Raw genomic sequence first — 16,453 nt, 5'->3', positions numbered from 1 at the left:
GTGATGAGAAGACCTTAAGGGGGCAGATTTTGAGTATGAAGAGTGTGAGGGGTTTGAGGTAAAACAAAGATCAAGAATGTTAGCAAGATGATTGTGTCGATCAGGAATGCATGAAGGGCGTTTGATTATTTGCTCCAAATCATTAAGTAAGAAAAAAGAGAGTGCCTCAGCTCCACCTGGGTCATTCCTTGCAAAGCCAAGCCACTCTCTGTGATGCACATTTAAATCCCCTAGGTAGTGGATCTCGGTGTTGGGGTGTGTGGATAGCAACGACTCATGGCAAGAAGTGAGATAAATAGAGTTTGAAATAGTTGGGATAACAGTATAGGAAACAAAGAAAAATAGTCACGGTTTGTAGAGATATTTTGAGCCAGATGACATCACAAAGGGAAGATTCAAGATCCGTGAGTTGGGCTATGGATGTATAAGTGTTGCAGTAGGCGCATACACCTCCCTTAGAACGGAAGGAGGTATAAAGGTTGTAGTTGGAGACTTGAAAAGGTTTGGGTGAAGCTGCTTTGGTCAGTTGAAGTTTGGAAAGTAGTAAGAGGTCAGGGGAAGAGGTTTATAGATGGTGCTCCACAGAAGGAAAATTGGATCTCAGGCCGCGAATGTTGGAAAAATTAAGTGTGAAAAAAGCCGATCCTCCAGCAACCGCGGTGGCGTCAGTTGGGGCCACAGTAACTTGATGATGATCAGGTCGACCCTGGGGTCCACAACCTTCCCGACCAGTGGGACCCATCCGAGAAGGCCCCGCTTCAATAATAATATCAATTGACATAGGAGAATAAAATAGAATGAATAAAACAGATCAAGAATGAGTATGGTTATATTTGTTGTGATGTCAATATTGAGAGACAACTGAGACCCTGTAATTGTGTGTAAATAAGGCAAAGATATAGAACAGCAACCTGGGACTTGGTTACAATTTTCGTGATGCCATATGGCAGCAGGGTCTACCATTAGACAATACATTATGCTTCCAATATCTTCCCAGGCAGTAGTACCTCCCTGTTTGGTAGCTGCCTACTACCTACTACCACCCCCCCCCTTTTTTTGCAGACCACATGACCATTTTCCACATTCCACCATGGGTCCTCACCCCACACCATTAGTCAATACTTTTGTTTTTACCACATTCACTCTCTGGCCCTTTGCATCTATTCAAGAAAACAGTTTGGTACGGTGTCAGCATGTACAAAATCTTGGCGAATAATGTAGAAAATGTATGAGTATTGATAACTTAATGGGAGTACAGAAAAAGTCACTTGGATCTGGGTTAGTGAGAGCTGGGATGTTACTTAGGTTTGAAAAAGTGATATGAACCTGCCTCAGCTAGCAACCAATCAACAATGCAATCGCAGTGTCTTTGTCTGCCAATAAGCATCGAGTTTACAGCTGGAATCGGTCACTTTCCCGCTCAATCTGTTACATGTACAGTACTGTATAAAGTTGTTATGGTGCTGTTTTTTTCTGTCATAAATTTACATTACAGTACATGTCCTTGCATTGATATGTATTACAAAGTGTGATATGCATCCTAGACACAGATACATGTACAACTGTGGAAGAAATTAAATTAATATTGTTTTGTGTATCATAATGAATGGCTCTTAAGTTTTTAAAACTTTGATGCATAATTTCTTGAAACTTAAATTAGATGCACTCGTCACTGTCACACACAATGCCTCAAATCATTATCATCATCACCAAAGATACCTTAAGTAAAAAAAAAATTACTCTCTATAGATTATTATGATTTATTGGTAGAGTACAGTACAGCATGTATTGTAGTCACTACTGTTAACATTTATGATTTCCCCTTATGTTCAGTCATGCCAAGCATACCCTCTCTTCCTTTTGAACTAAGGTTTCTATATTCATGGTTTTGGCATTCACAAGGTTGTTATTCACGACTGTGCAATAATTCTCAGTCATATTCCAGTGCTATAACAAGGTCTACTGTGTACACACTGTACAAAAAAAACACACACCTGCTCTGGAAAGTGAATCCCCAGGACTTGTGAAGGGTTTTGAATCCATGGTTTAGATGGCATAGACAACTCATCCACATGCTGCAAAAAAAAATATATATATATTTATCAGACATCAGCTTAAATGACACACACATTGAAGTGATGAAGTACAGATTGACCTCGATTATTCATGCCTATGGGTATCCCACCCTGGCTGGATTATCAAGACAAAGATTTGTTGAATAAATTAAAAAAAAAAAACCGTACAGTTCTTTTTTTTTTTACGGGAATTAGCCCACCCGGGCACAGGTCAAACGACCCACAACGGAGCCTGGGGGGAGGGGAAAGAACGGAAAGAAACCCGACTCTCACACCCTCTCTCACTACATCCTCACTTGCCCTATGACCTCCTCCTACAGGTCCCCAGCTGTTACCAACACCTCTTCCCTCCCTGACCAGATATCCCTCTTCCTAGACACAGGCCTGGCACTTGACATTATTAGGGACCTGCCACGCTTTGCTATAAACAGATGAAATGTACCGGGAATTTCCCCCCCCCCCCATCATTCTGTCACTTTATGTAACTTGCTGACAAAACCCATGACCCTTCAGGCTTCCACGCCCTTAATGCATGAGTTATAAAGGCAAGCATGAACTTCGCATGCTTCCCAGTTGGGCACTGTAAACGCTGCTGCGCTTCACCTTGCACAGGATGTAAGGGGGTGCCCAATAAACTAGCCCCCTCCGGGGCAATCTGTAAAAAAAAATCTAGAACGGAAAGAAATTGTAAATATTGAAAAAAAGTTATACTGTATTAATCTACACCACGAAGATGCCGGAAAACCAGCTTTTTAAAGTGAGACAGATTGTAAGAGCATGGAAACACAGAAGAAGGCAGAGCATTCCACGGTTTGGCTGTGTGAGGAAAGAAGGAGGTACTATAACGGGTTATTCTCGTGTGACCGACATCCACAGAGAAACGGTGGGCACCGAGGGCAAGACATGTGTTAGGAACCCACGGCCTTGCCGTGGGTACACAGGATGCCAAATCCACCGAACATTGCCCGTTAAGGTACCTGTAAAAGAGAGAGAGTGAAGCAACATTGCGGCGAAGAGAAAGGGAAGAGAGATTGTCGACTAAAGGAGGAGAGTTAATAAGACAAAATGCCTTTGATTCCACCCTATCTAATAGTTGGACAGAAGAAGAGCCACCCCAGATATGAAAGCAGTACTCCAAGTTAGGACGAATGAATCCCTTATATACTTGGAGCAACTGCTCAGGAGTAAAGTAGCTGCGGCATCTGTACAGGTCAAGAAAATATGCTAATAAACAAACACTTTTTGTACTGAATAAAACTTGTTTCACACTTAAAAATATATTTTTTTATTCTTGTAGCCATTTTTCACTCAGATTATCTCACGAAGTACTGTACAGTATATGTTATGTAGCTAACCCTGTGAAAGATAAAACACTACTGTACATACCATCAAATATATATGATCTTTATCACACTGGTACAGTAGGTGGTTTAGGCACATAACTCACCTGAACTACAGTATTACAAAGTACAGTGCAACAGTACTGTAATATTATACAAATTCAGTAATCTTGTATTTAGGGCATAAAATCAAAAGTGTCAGTACCTTTGTTGACATATGACAAGACTGGGAACTTTCCAAAGTACCTGTACTAGATACTGCTACAGTACTGTGTACAGTACAGTATATCATCCTTAAAATTTACTAAACTACCTAACCTAAATCATATTATAATGTTAAGGTGAAACTCAAATTTAGGTTAGGTTAGTTTGCTGCATTTTTTGAGCTATAAATTATATATTGTAGCAGTATCTGGTACAGTACTGCAGAAAGTTTCCAGTCTTCCCTGAATGGCAGCAAAGGCACTCATTAAATACAAGATACAGTAACCGCAAAATGTATTCCTCATGCACTTTAGTTTTTTTCATAAAGTAAGAAATATTTTATCTTCTAAGGAGAAATTTCCTGAAGTTAGTGCTAGGCAGTGGGGTATATAGGGGGTCCATTCAGCCAGGGCCTCCCCCCCTCACCCTTTGATACTGCTTTCAACTTACTTGATTCAAAGCAACCAGTTTGTGAGGGCATAAGTAGATATTCAGTAACTAAGACTTAAAGTAAATGTTATATCAAAGATCTTTGGATAATTATCATAAGATCTTTGTACAGTCAAAAACACTAATCTAGGGATAGGGTAAGCGTCAAAGTGTGGCCATTGAAAAGTCAGGCGTTCGAATGAATCAAGCCCCCCATAAAAGGCTAGTTATGTAGATTTACACCTTGAAAAGTGAGCTCTAACTCAAAGGGTTAACATTACAAAAATTACAAGGTTACAATTAACCTAATTCATTTAAATTTCCTACTCCCTGTGCATACAGTTTATTGTGCGGTAACGTGATGGAATGCATAACTATTTAGTGTAGCGAGTATGCCAAATAAAATAAACATTTGAATAAAACTTGCTTAAAGGGGTGGGAGCAAAGGCTTAACCCTTTTCTTCATTCACAATTTTGATGGATATACAATATACCCAATACAGATTCATACATGAGTTCAGTACTGTATTGTAAAAATGACTCATAAGACAATGACCCCACCTGCCCTCCTTCCCCCCATCCCCTTGCTTACTCATCTCTCCTTCCCACCCCTCTGCCTTGACTTGTCGGTTTTCTCCCTACACTTTCCTCCCTATCCTCTCGGTTCCTATACAGAGAGTCCCCAGGTTATGAACAGGTTCCAACGAAAGATCAGCATGGGGCAACACAGACATACCAACACAACAGGTAGCTGCCAACACACCCCGTGAACACGCACAAAGTGAAGAGATCAACGATTTGAAAAATGAGATTAAAGAACTCTAATCTCAATTTACAGCTCAAACTGATATGTTAAAGAGCCTCTGCAATACACTACAGAAAAAGAACACCACCAACACAGTGCAGCAGCTATGGAAGATTACAGTCAAACTGAAGACATTCAGATGTCAGTACCAGATGTGGAAACTCAAGACCCATCAGGAAATAGTGTCCACGCAGAGGAAAATAGTGATACTGGTAACAGTTCTTGTTACCTAGAGAAGGAGAGAGAAGGACAACGAGCTTTGCTGAGGTGATAAGTGTGATAAGCTCGACTAGTCTCTAGCTGTCCAGTGAGCCATCAAATATATTATATGTAGTCGTTAATAGTGATGGAACATACGATTGAATTAATTATCTCTCGTAATATTAATTTGCACTTGCAGGTTTTGCGATAAAAGAAATCGAGTCCTACATGGGGTCTTTATATGCTCATTTGTTAAGTTTACTGATGCCTTGTGAAATGGTCAGTGAAGATGAACAAACACAACAGAAAGGTGGTGATGTCGTAAACCAAAGTGTGTTGTTGTTAACACTGAAATACAACAATTGTTGGCTTTACGCCCAGAAATGTTTCAAAGGTTAAATGGCCATGCCTGCGGAAGGGTCAGGAAGTGAGAAAAAAACAGTATCACAGTGCATTTTGCTTCTTTCAAATATAGTTCATAATGGCCAGTGTTAATACCAGACAAAGATACAGGAGGGAGGGAGTATTTAGAGAGTAGGTAGGTGAAGTCGGGTGCTGTATATGCAGTAAGTCCTATATACATCTAAAATCTTTAGCAAGTCAAAAAAAAATAGAATGAAAAAACAGTAAATTAAAGTAAAAAAAAAGTCATCTGGTAAATAAAATATTGTAAATTTCAAGTTTAAAAACTGATCATATGTAAGTCGGACGTTTCAGAAGTCAGGACCCCACAGCAAATCTCGGTTCCTATAGTGTAAATACTCTAACCTTCTGTCACTATATCAAAGGGCACCTACAGTATGTTAAAGCCAATTTCATAAAACATTGTTAATTTGTTGTTGCCTCATGCCAAATAAATAAAGTACAGGTTGACAATCCTTTATCGATTCAAAAAAAGTTGTGTTGCATCACTGTGTGAAATCGAACATTTCTGGACTTGGCGCTTCGGGCTGACCCACACCGCGGGTGTGAGTGGCGTCCGTGTCTCAGTGTTGCTACTAGTCACACATTTGCGCTATTCTTATATTTACGATTTGTTTATTCACTGAATGCCAAGAGCTTCAGATACCCATGGGTAAAGGGAGCAAAGGAAGCATCCCTCATACGATAGCACAGAAGTGGAGTTGTTACAGCTTGATCGTGGTGTCCTGTGGCATCATAAAATATGGTGTGGACTACCACTGTATATGACTTAGAAACGAAGACAAGTTGTTGAAGTTTTACTCTGACAGTGATGACCAAAAATAATAAAAACAGAATAATGCAAGGCAAAAATGAAGATCTTGACGGCGTGCTGTTAAGTGGATTCGACAACAAAAGTACGTATGCCACTGGCGGGTTTGATGGTCATGAAACAAGCTAGAATATACCATGAGAACTGAACATTGATGGTGAGTGAATATTCAGAAGGTTGGCTGCAGAAATTTAAGAAGTATCATGGTATAAATATCTGAAAATCTGTGGTGAAAAGGCTTCTGCTGATCATGAAGCAGCTGAAAATTTCATTGACGATTTGCAAAACTATATCTGATGGAAACCTTAGCCTGAACAAATTTACAATGCTGATGAAACAGCTCTGTACTGGAATGTTCTAGAAAACGTCAACAACGTTTGATGAGAGAGCACCAACAGGTGTTAAGGATGCTAAGAACAGGTTGATTGTTCTTGGGTTTCAATGTTGCAGGCACACAAAGTTAAAGTTAGCAGTGATTGGAAAAATAGCGACTGAGATGTCTAGCTGTACACAATTTACCTGTGCATTATTGCCAAAAGAAAGCATGGGTAACCAGGAACTATTTTCTGATTGGTTCAATCCTTTGTACCAGCAGCAAGAGCTCATTGCTCAGAAGCGGACTGGAACAAACTTAAAATTCTATTGTTCCTTGACAACTGCTCCGCTCTTCCCCCTGCTGAACTTTTGTGAAAAGTAATGTTTTGTCATTTACTTTCCCCAATGTGACGTCTTTAATACAGCCTTGTGACAAGGAATTTTACACTCCATGACAGCAAATTAAAGTTTTTTTAACTGTATGTGATGAGTCAACAGGCTGGAATCAAGTTTCACGAAAGAGTTCAATATTGGGATGCATTTATTCAATTGCTAATGCTTGAATGTGTTGATGAGCCAACATTAACAAATGCTTGGCACAAACTTTGGCCTACAACGATGTTTGATGTAAATGAAGATGCAGATAGACTTTGAAGGATTTGGTCACTGAGGAGATAATGATATCAAACTTCCTTACTTACCAAAGGTTTATCTTCGAAGTGTAAATAAGTTGAGGAAGCCGACATTGAAGTGTGAACATTGAAATAATGCACCTGTTGTGCATTGTTGGTGATGAAATAGCTGAAATGGTGCTAAATAAAGATAAGATGGGATAGTAGTGATGATGATGAAATTGTGAACACGGTGAAAAGTCTCCATGACAATGTGGTGAAACCTGTGATCAGTAATTACTGCCCTTGAACAAGCGTGCATTTATCAGTGAGCAGGAGATTATGGCAGTTTATTCAATTAAAGAGAACTGTAGCAGAAACCACTATTAATGGACAGATGACACTGGAAGAAGCCATTAAAATGCCATCTGTCCTAGTGTTGAGTCATCACTTGAGAGTCTGTTCTGCCATCTTCAGATGTCGACTCTCTTGCGATGACAACACTGTGTGTCCTATATGATGCAAGCCGCTGTAATGTACCTTATATATCTGTTTGAAGTTTTACTGAATGTTTCCTAAATAAATTGTACTTGATATTTTGGACTACTGTATTTTATCCCCAATTTCATTTATGCAAACTAAATGAACTGAACTGAAACTAACGCCTAAAACCTAACCATTCCGAAAACCGAAATACATCTGGCCCCAAGGATTTCGGGTAAGGGATTGTCAACCCGTAAATATGTTAATGAATGCGTTAAATTTAGAGGAGTAATGCAATAGTTATTAGTGGATAAGAAATCTCAGAAATATATTTTAAACATTAAAATAAAATAATAAAATATATTTTCTATCCTCTGATGTAAAGTCAAGTGACTCTTGATGACTTGATGTGGTCGAGAATGGTATACAGTGCTAGACGCTAAGTCCAAAAATACTAATCAGTTGCATTGCTATCAAAAGCACAGGAAACTCGACTGTAGGACCTGTAGTATAGAGCTGAATATATCCTGGTTCTGCCTTTTCTTACGTAGTCCATTAGCTTGTATAGCAAAAAATGGGTTTAACTGTAATGTCGGGTATACTCATTGAAACTTTCAGGAAATATTCTTTTAGTATCCCTGAGTATGAAACCTCTTATTGCCAAATTTTCTTGGCCCTTAGGGCAGAATTTTAATTTAAAGTGGCCGCCCTCTACTCATATTGATATACTTTGAGCAAGGTACACATTTTTAAAGCGTATAAAGTATTGTACAGTAATATTGTAATACAGTATACTGTATGTCTTTTAGCACTTGATTTCATAATTGCTAACTGCAGTACTAATTTCATTCTATTCATTTTATCAGAACCATGATAGACACTGAAGAAATGAATGATGAAAAACTAGTGCCACAACCTCATGCAGTGCTGCGGAACATGATTTCAACATTTGTACGGAGGAAAGGCACTAATTAGAAATCAAATTGACAAAAACTCGTGATGTCTCTACTTGTAAAAGTTCCTACAAAGTGTGAATAGGGGAGCAGAACTTAGGAATACAGAATCCGTTAGTGTGTTTCGCAGACTGGAAGGACTGACAGGGGCAGATCTGCTGGCAAAAGAGGCACAATGGCACCAGAACTACTACGCTGATCCAACAGCTGAGAGCAAAATTGAAAGAGATGAACAGCGGTACAAAAGCTATTTCAAAAGAGCCAGCGCCTCCTGTCAGCCCGATCAGAAGATAAAAGGTTGATGAGGTCTGGCTGTCGAGTGTTTGATAACCAACTGTGTTTTTTTTTGTCAGCAAGAGATTCGAAACCACTTGAGCATGTCAAAGTGAAAATAGTGCAATGTAAATTCAAGATATTATAGAAAAAAGTACCAATGCTGCATGGAAAGTCCAGCTGGCTGATATCATAGCAGAGGGTGATTTCCTTGCTAGAAACATTGACTATCTCAAAAGCTGCAAAACCAAATATTAGCAAAAGTATGTACAAGGGCCCAAAAGAAGTAGTACTGGTAGATCGAGTAAAGAAGATCCAGCTTCTATGATGAATTGCAAGAAGGAATTGATGATCAATATCTTACCACAGTTGAAACTGAAACCTTGTACAAGAATATGATGTGTGATCATGGTGTTATAAAAAATGGTATAAAATAGAAAACTGATGAAAAAGATCATGGAAAAAATCCTAATATTGTTATATCTACATGCAAGGGTGGATCACCTGGAGTCCTGCATTCAAATAAAGCAGGCTGTGAAGCAGTTGACACAGCTGAGTAACAAGAGGATACTGAACATAATCTCACTGCAATCTTAAAGTGTGCAAATATAATCAGGCGAGTGATTGTCAATACAGTACAGTACTAAAAAAGAAGAGCAGTGGTCTTTTACAGGGACTTTTGAGTGTTGGTGAATTCCCAGTCCCATTAGAGCTGAAGATGATGACCAGATGGATCTTGCAAGGATCAAAAGCAGCTACAACTGACACACGTGATCAGGACTTGCACAAATATTGTCTTATAATCTCACAAACAATAATGCAAGAATTCAAAACCACCAGACAAGTGACATATACAACAAAAACTCTGTCAGCAGTATCAGAGTTTTGGTAACAGTATGAAAGTCCATTTTCAGTGAGCATGTCTCTGTGGTTATATCATAATCTGCATAGTAAAAGAGCCATATCTTTTTTGACTAACACTTGTGCTGGCATGTCATACAGTCGAGTCACTCACATCTGCAGCTAGATAGCCAATGCTGTGATTTTTGTAAGAAGGGTTCCAAAATCACTCAACCAAACAGCCTCAGATGGACATTATTCAGGCAACAGGATATCAATAAGGGAGTTGAGTCACTCCCGCCAACGCTTAGAGCCTGGGAACAACATATCAGGCGAGCACACTACCAAGCAGCTGCATGGGAGCAAGATCTCATTGTTCACCCAAGTTTGCCAGATCCTCTGAAACTTGGCTGGATAAAAGTAGACAACTGCCTGGTGCCAAAGTTATCAGAGGTTGAGCCTCTGCACCATCAGCTGTTGTTGAGCTAGTAAGGTGTAGATGTGATGCAAGTAGACCATGTGCAATAAATAAATGTTCCTCTGCATTGTGTTCATGCCAAACAAGGGATCTTGTTTGCAGAGAACTTTATCTGTGTGAAGCTGACATACTGTAGATGTATGCCAAAACGCAAGCAGTTATTCAGACATATAATTAGAAAATTTGTGTTTTAATTTACATTTTGCATACACATCCTGTTGAAGTATAATTTTTTTTTATTGTCTAATTATGGTGCATACTGTATAATGATCATTTACATGTTTATAAATTAGCTATTCTGTAATGAAAATATTATTTCCACATCCCATAAAAATTATTTCATTGCTATAAATAACATGACATAAAAGTAGTGAATATGACATACATGGCAGCCATTTTGAAATCCAAGACAGCCGACCTTAAGGGTCAAGGAAAAATTGGTCACAAGTGAGTTTCATATTTAGGGATGTCCGGAGAATATTTTCTGAAAGTTACATAGAGTACATATAGGTGAAACCCATATAAATTTCACAAGCTCACGGACTACTAAAAGAAGGATCATAAATGAGGCTCACATCAGAAGGGGGTGAAGCACCAAATTAAAAAAGCTGAGAAAAACACGTATAAAATTTTTTGAAGTTCAAACAACTATAATTTGGGGTTTTTTAAGCTAGAGGGTTCATTTTTTAACGTGCAGCTCAATCCCACTCCTAGAGAACTGTGAAAACTGGAAGTTATTACTGTGAATAGTTATTATTTTATCGCAAGTTGAATGAGAATAACTACCCGTGATGTACAGTCGTTTGATCCTCAAACCAACAATAATCGGGGTATTCTGCAAATTTATTATTATTGTAGGATAATACTGTAAAACAAGTTAATGATCACCAAAAACAGCACTCATCTTACACCCCCCCTCATAACCCAAAAATTAAATAATAATAAAAAACTCATTTGCCTATCAGTATTTATCTTTCCGTCCTTATTATTAGCCAAAGATTTATACTATTGTTAAGTATAATAGTGTGTAATAATAAGGAAACACCACTACACTCATCCCCCCCCCCAATGTAATTAACATACGAATACAAAGGCGGAGAAAGTTAGCATAATATTTGGTAAAAACAGTTTTATGAAAATACAGTAGTATTACAATCTTACTTAGTTTAGTTCCTTCGTTTTATTATCCCTGAAGATCGTAGTAACTTGAAGTTACGTAAATCCTGAGGAGTGCGTATAACTTTAATGGTTTCGTCATAATCAATCACGTAGTGATCAAAGTCTTTCTCTGCCCTCTCTAAAAAAATGCCACACAGATTCTTCATCAACTAACTCATTGATTATTATTGATGCAGGCAATAGTTCAGTTTCATTATAAGACCGAGTTATGGGCTCACTTTCACTAGCATTTGTTGGGTCAGGCTCACTTTCATCACTATCAAGGTCAATGCATGTCGTGTCACTGTCCACTTCTACCTCTTCACAGTCTGTATATTCTTGTTGTGATACATTAGTGTCACTGTTTGTGTTACCATTAAACTCACTTTCATCGTCAATATTGCCGTCAGTGCATGTCACGTAACTCTGTACCGGAACACAGTCTGCAAAAAGGTCTTGTGATGCATAACAGTCACTTTTTGTATTATGAGTACTGTATACCCAAATCACTATCACTATCGCCATCACTATAACCAAACATTCCTGGGGTGTCCACGTGAGCACTGTCGTCACTAAACATACGCTCAGGAATAGACCTGAACCCACACCAGAAGGCCTGGCCACACTCGCTCTACTATCGGGCAGATATTGCACAGCACTTCTCACACCCATGGAACACAAATAAGGTCAATGTTACGCCAAAAAGTTATCAAAATAGCAGTAGAAAGGGTACTGAACCTCCTTATGCTATAAAATGCACCAAAATTAACAAGGAGACAGCATCTGGGTGCAAGGATTGGCCAAGAAGCTGTGACGTAGCAAGGGGAAATCCATTGTGATTGGCTGCCTCAGAGGGTATGGTCCGAGGGAGGCGCACTCTCATTGGCTAGCACTCCTCTCGCTCTGAATGGGATGTTGTCACCTTCTTTGACTGAGCGCACAGCCAGGGGTCAGTAATGGACCCACTTTTGTTTAAAATCTACATAAACGATCTAGATACAGAGTACTGGGATCAGCAGTGACATAAGCAAGTTTGCGGATGACATCAAAGTAGGTTGGCAGATTAATTCAGGGCAGGATGCAAATGCACTACAGGAGGGTTTAAATAAACTACAGGAGTGGTCAGAAAATGGCAAATGAAATTCAACACCAGCAAGTGCAGCGTACTTAATATTGGAAGAACAAATACTGTACTGTCAATGTATACAGCCTTAACAACATCAACCTAGAGAAGTCGACTTGTGAAAGAGACTAAGGGGGTATAATAATTTCAATTATCTTGCACTAGTCAGGCCGCACCTCGAATATGCGGTTCAGTTCTGGTGCCCTTATTAAAGAATGGATATCAATTCACTGGAGTCGGTGCAGCGAAGAATGTCGAAAATGAATCCGGGACCTAGAAACCTTCCATATCAAGATAGGTTAAAGAAACTAAACTTGCATTTCCTAGAAATACGAAGAGTGCAGGGTGATATGATAAAAGTATTTAAGTGGGTGAAAGGAATCAATAAAGGAGATATAGATAAATTTCTTATAATATCCGAGCAGGATAGGACTTGTAGCAACGGATTTAAGTTGGATAAGTTTAGGTTCAGGAGGGAGATAGGAAGTAACTGGTTCACAAATAGGGTGGTGGAAGAGTGGAACTAGCTTAGCAACTTTGTAGCAAGTGCTGGAATGCTGGAAAGTTTTAAAAGGAGGCTAGATAGATTCATGGATGATAAGAGAGTGGTAGTAACTCTCGACAGGAGCTGCCATGCACAGACCAACAGGCCAATTGTAGACTCCTTATTTTTTTATCTTCTTATACGTAGCTCCAGGCCTGAGGCAAAATCACACCTTATTTTTGAAGGACTATATACCATATTTGTATTCTAGATAGAGGGTTACATCCAACGCCAACATGTAGAGGAAGGGTGAAAATAGTAATATCCATCAAAAAATGTATTTAGGCCAGGGTGTCGCTTCACCCCCTTCTAATGCTGAGTGCCTCAAATCACCTGTAATGGACAGAGTATGAAAGATGAAGGAAATTGTGGGGTAAAATACGGTGAAAACTGATCATATGACAATAAAATGATGTCTGTACGTGCTTTAAATGTGAAAAACTTAATTAATTAGAGTAAATATGCCTCCAAAAAATCTGCCATTATCTGCGCGTGTTGTCATCTGCATTATTTGTTTACAACTCACCTGCTCGGTCCGAGTATATTCTCACGTCTACAAAAAGCATAAAATTACACCATGACGCTTCAACAAAGTTGCTTTTATTGATACCAGAATAAGTATACTTTCTGTTTACCATAGCAGGGGGTTCCAGCTAGGAAGTTAGGTAGGTTTCTTTGGTTGGTTAGGTCAGCTTCTATTATATTCTGTGTATTGTCATGTTGTTTTTATTCCTTACTAAGTTGCTATCATCCAAAGAACATGTGGAAAAAATTAACCAAATCAAACATCTTGCTGCTCCAGGATTACCCAAAAAATCTACACTAATTAATTTTCTTGTTATTTTTTCTTACCTGTGCTTGCTTTCATGGCAACACTAAATTAGAGAACAAATGAACCCCCCCCTCCCAGTGCTAAATTTAATGCAAAAATGCTAAACCTGGTTACCCTGGCTGTTGGCATGCGCAGATCTTTCCCATAATTGGTCAAGGCCGATTGTGTGGATAAACATGCCTGGTTTTATACAAAAATAAAAAGACAGTCACTCATATTGCTCCTCCATCAGTTAAATTATTTAAGCTTTTTATAAATCTGTGGGTATTTGAGTGCAAATAACCTAACCTAACCTTACCCAAAATGGATTAGATGGAGTAAATCAGTTTAAGTAATGGAAAAATAAGCTACAAAATGATAATTAGAGAAATTAAATGAGATACAATATAAAAAGTAATGTGAAGTAAAAGTATATAGAAAAGGCACGTAACAGTTAAGCTGCTCTTTATTTTACACCATGGTACCATGGTTTAGTGCAAGACAATAGGTGCTAATTCACTGTACTATGGTGTTAGATGGAATCATTAGTATGTGGGTCAGGCAGGGAAGGGATTTGACAAAGTGTGAAAATACTTTGTGCATTATTTTTGCTAAAGTGTGCAAATACTCACTTCATCTTTAAAAATAGGTCTTTTTTTTAGGTTAGGAAAGGTTAGATCAGGTTTTCAAGCTTGATATTTTGGGAGATTTCTTTAACCCGCAATTTCCCTCATCTTCATAGTCCTGCCCACTAGCAGCCACTATCATTGTTATAGGTAGCGGGTCATATCTAAATAAATATTCACTCGAGTCAAAAATACTGTAGTCATAATATTTTAAATCCCCATCATTTATATAAGAACACTCTGGTTAAGATTTATTTTACTTACACCAAGGAACTTCATATTTCTATTTATAAAGGGAGAAAGAGAAAAAATTAATTATTCTATGGAGTACTGTACAGTATTCTGGACTTTTCGATAGCACACAGGCTATTATTATTTTTTTTAATTACAAGAGTAAAATTTCTTGTGCAAATGTTTAGCTGTTAATATATTTACCGACAAACATTAGATTAGGTAAGATAGTATGGTAATTATACGGATAATGACCATCCACCGTTTTTCATTGAAAATTAGTTTAAAAATACACAGTTTTCACTGATTTCATTAAAGGATACTGTAGTAAGTTGGGAAAAAATTAAAAAATGGCTGAAATCATGTGCTAACCAAACCTAAAAAATCCTGACCTAACCTATATCTAGAAAACTAAGCATTTACACAAAAACGTGAATAAAACTGAAAGTAATCAATGTACAAAACTGTCTCAAAACACCCTGATAATTACCTAACCACATCCCTCATAATTACCAAACTGCTGATGGCCACTACATCTGCCACATCACAGCTGATATAAATAATAAATAAATAATAATAATAAACGGTTTATTAATAGAGTTGCAGCCGGTGGCTGAAAATATACAGACTTACATTTGATTTAGACATACCGACATAATATGCGTTGAATACATTTACAGGGCTGTACAGTACATAAATCAGGAGTTGTTTATTATTTTGACAATAGATGGGATGGTGCTGTTCTTATATCTATCGGTGCGAGCTCTTATGGGCTGAATTTTGTTGTTGTGGCGGACTGCACGAGGTGGGTGGGGGGCTGCCGGTGGCAGGTGGGGGGCTGCCGGTGGCAGGTGGGGGCTGCCGGTGGCAGGTGGCGGCGATGACGAGGGTGGTGCATTGGTTGGCTGCCAAACCTTTCCAGTGCTTGGTGGTGGAGGTCACTGAGGGATAGCGGCTGTAAGAAGGCTATCTTAACTTGCCTATATCTCAAAAACTAAACATTTGTCCAAGAAAATAAATAGGAGTGAAAGTATAATAGCCAATAGTATTTGACATTGTTTGCATGTGTTGTTGTCTATGCTGTTTGCTAACAACCAACCCACTCGGTCCGAGCATTCTCTCACATCCACGAAAAACTTAAAATTACACCAGACATTTCAAGAATGTTTCTTTCATTGGTACCAGGTAACCAGGTATCAAAATAAGTACTTCCTGTTTGTGCAGTGGATATTTTGCCATGACCGGCTAAGTTCTTACTAACACTATTATACTGTGAGTGTACTCTGATTGGCTAATTGTCCATTACTGGCGAACAATGCGAGAACTATAGGCTAATATCAAGGACTTCACAGCCAGTGTGTTATTTGTTTTGATGTTTAACTTCTTACTATATTTTCATCAGTGAGTTCTGATATAATCATCATTTTTATGAAAACAGCTTCGTTTGGTAGATAATTAGATGAATAGGCGCGCATTACTTTGTCAGGCACACACTTTCTCTGCGGCGGTACACAGCTAATCATCTCCATTCGCCAGTGTGTGTTTAAGAGCCACACAGACTGGGAGGCTGCTCTCACATACACAATTTTTTTTAAATTATACATCATAATAAATTTTTTTCTGGTTAATATGCCGGTAAGTCTGGAGAGTTGAGCCTCACGGCTGGGAAGTTAGGTAAGGTTAGGTAGGTTTCTTTGGTTAGGTTGGTGAGGTTTTCTA

At 38.6% G+C, this 16,453-nt stretch overlaps 1 long non-coding RNA gene across 1 annotated transcript in view; it reads right to left on the bottom strand.

The window, feature by feature from the left end:
- The window catches only part of LOC121872265, a 48,100-nt gene that overhangs the window by 27,985 nt on the left and 3,662 nt on the right, over positions 1-16,453 (bottom strand). Inside the window, exon 2 of the long non-coding RNA XR_006090065.1 lies at positions 1,995-2,075. This is a non-coding gene — a long non-coding RNA (uncharacterized LOC121872265). The remainder of the gene's footprint in view (positions 1-1,994; positions 2,076-16,453) is intronic.

The sequence above is a fragment of the Homarus americanus genome, unplaced genomic scaffold (assembly GCF_018991925.1).
Source record: "Homarus americanus isolate GMGI-L3 unplaced genomic scaffold, GMGI_Hamer_2.0 scaffold5589, whole genome shotgun sequence".
Lineage (NCBI taxonomy): Eukaryota > Metazoa > Arthropoda > Malacostraca > Decapoda > Nephropidae > Homarus > Homarus americanus.
Note: the sequence above shows the minus strand (reverse complement) of the source record. Positions and strands in the feature narration are given on the sequence as shown.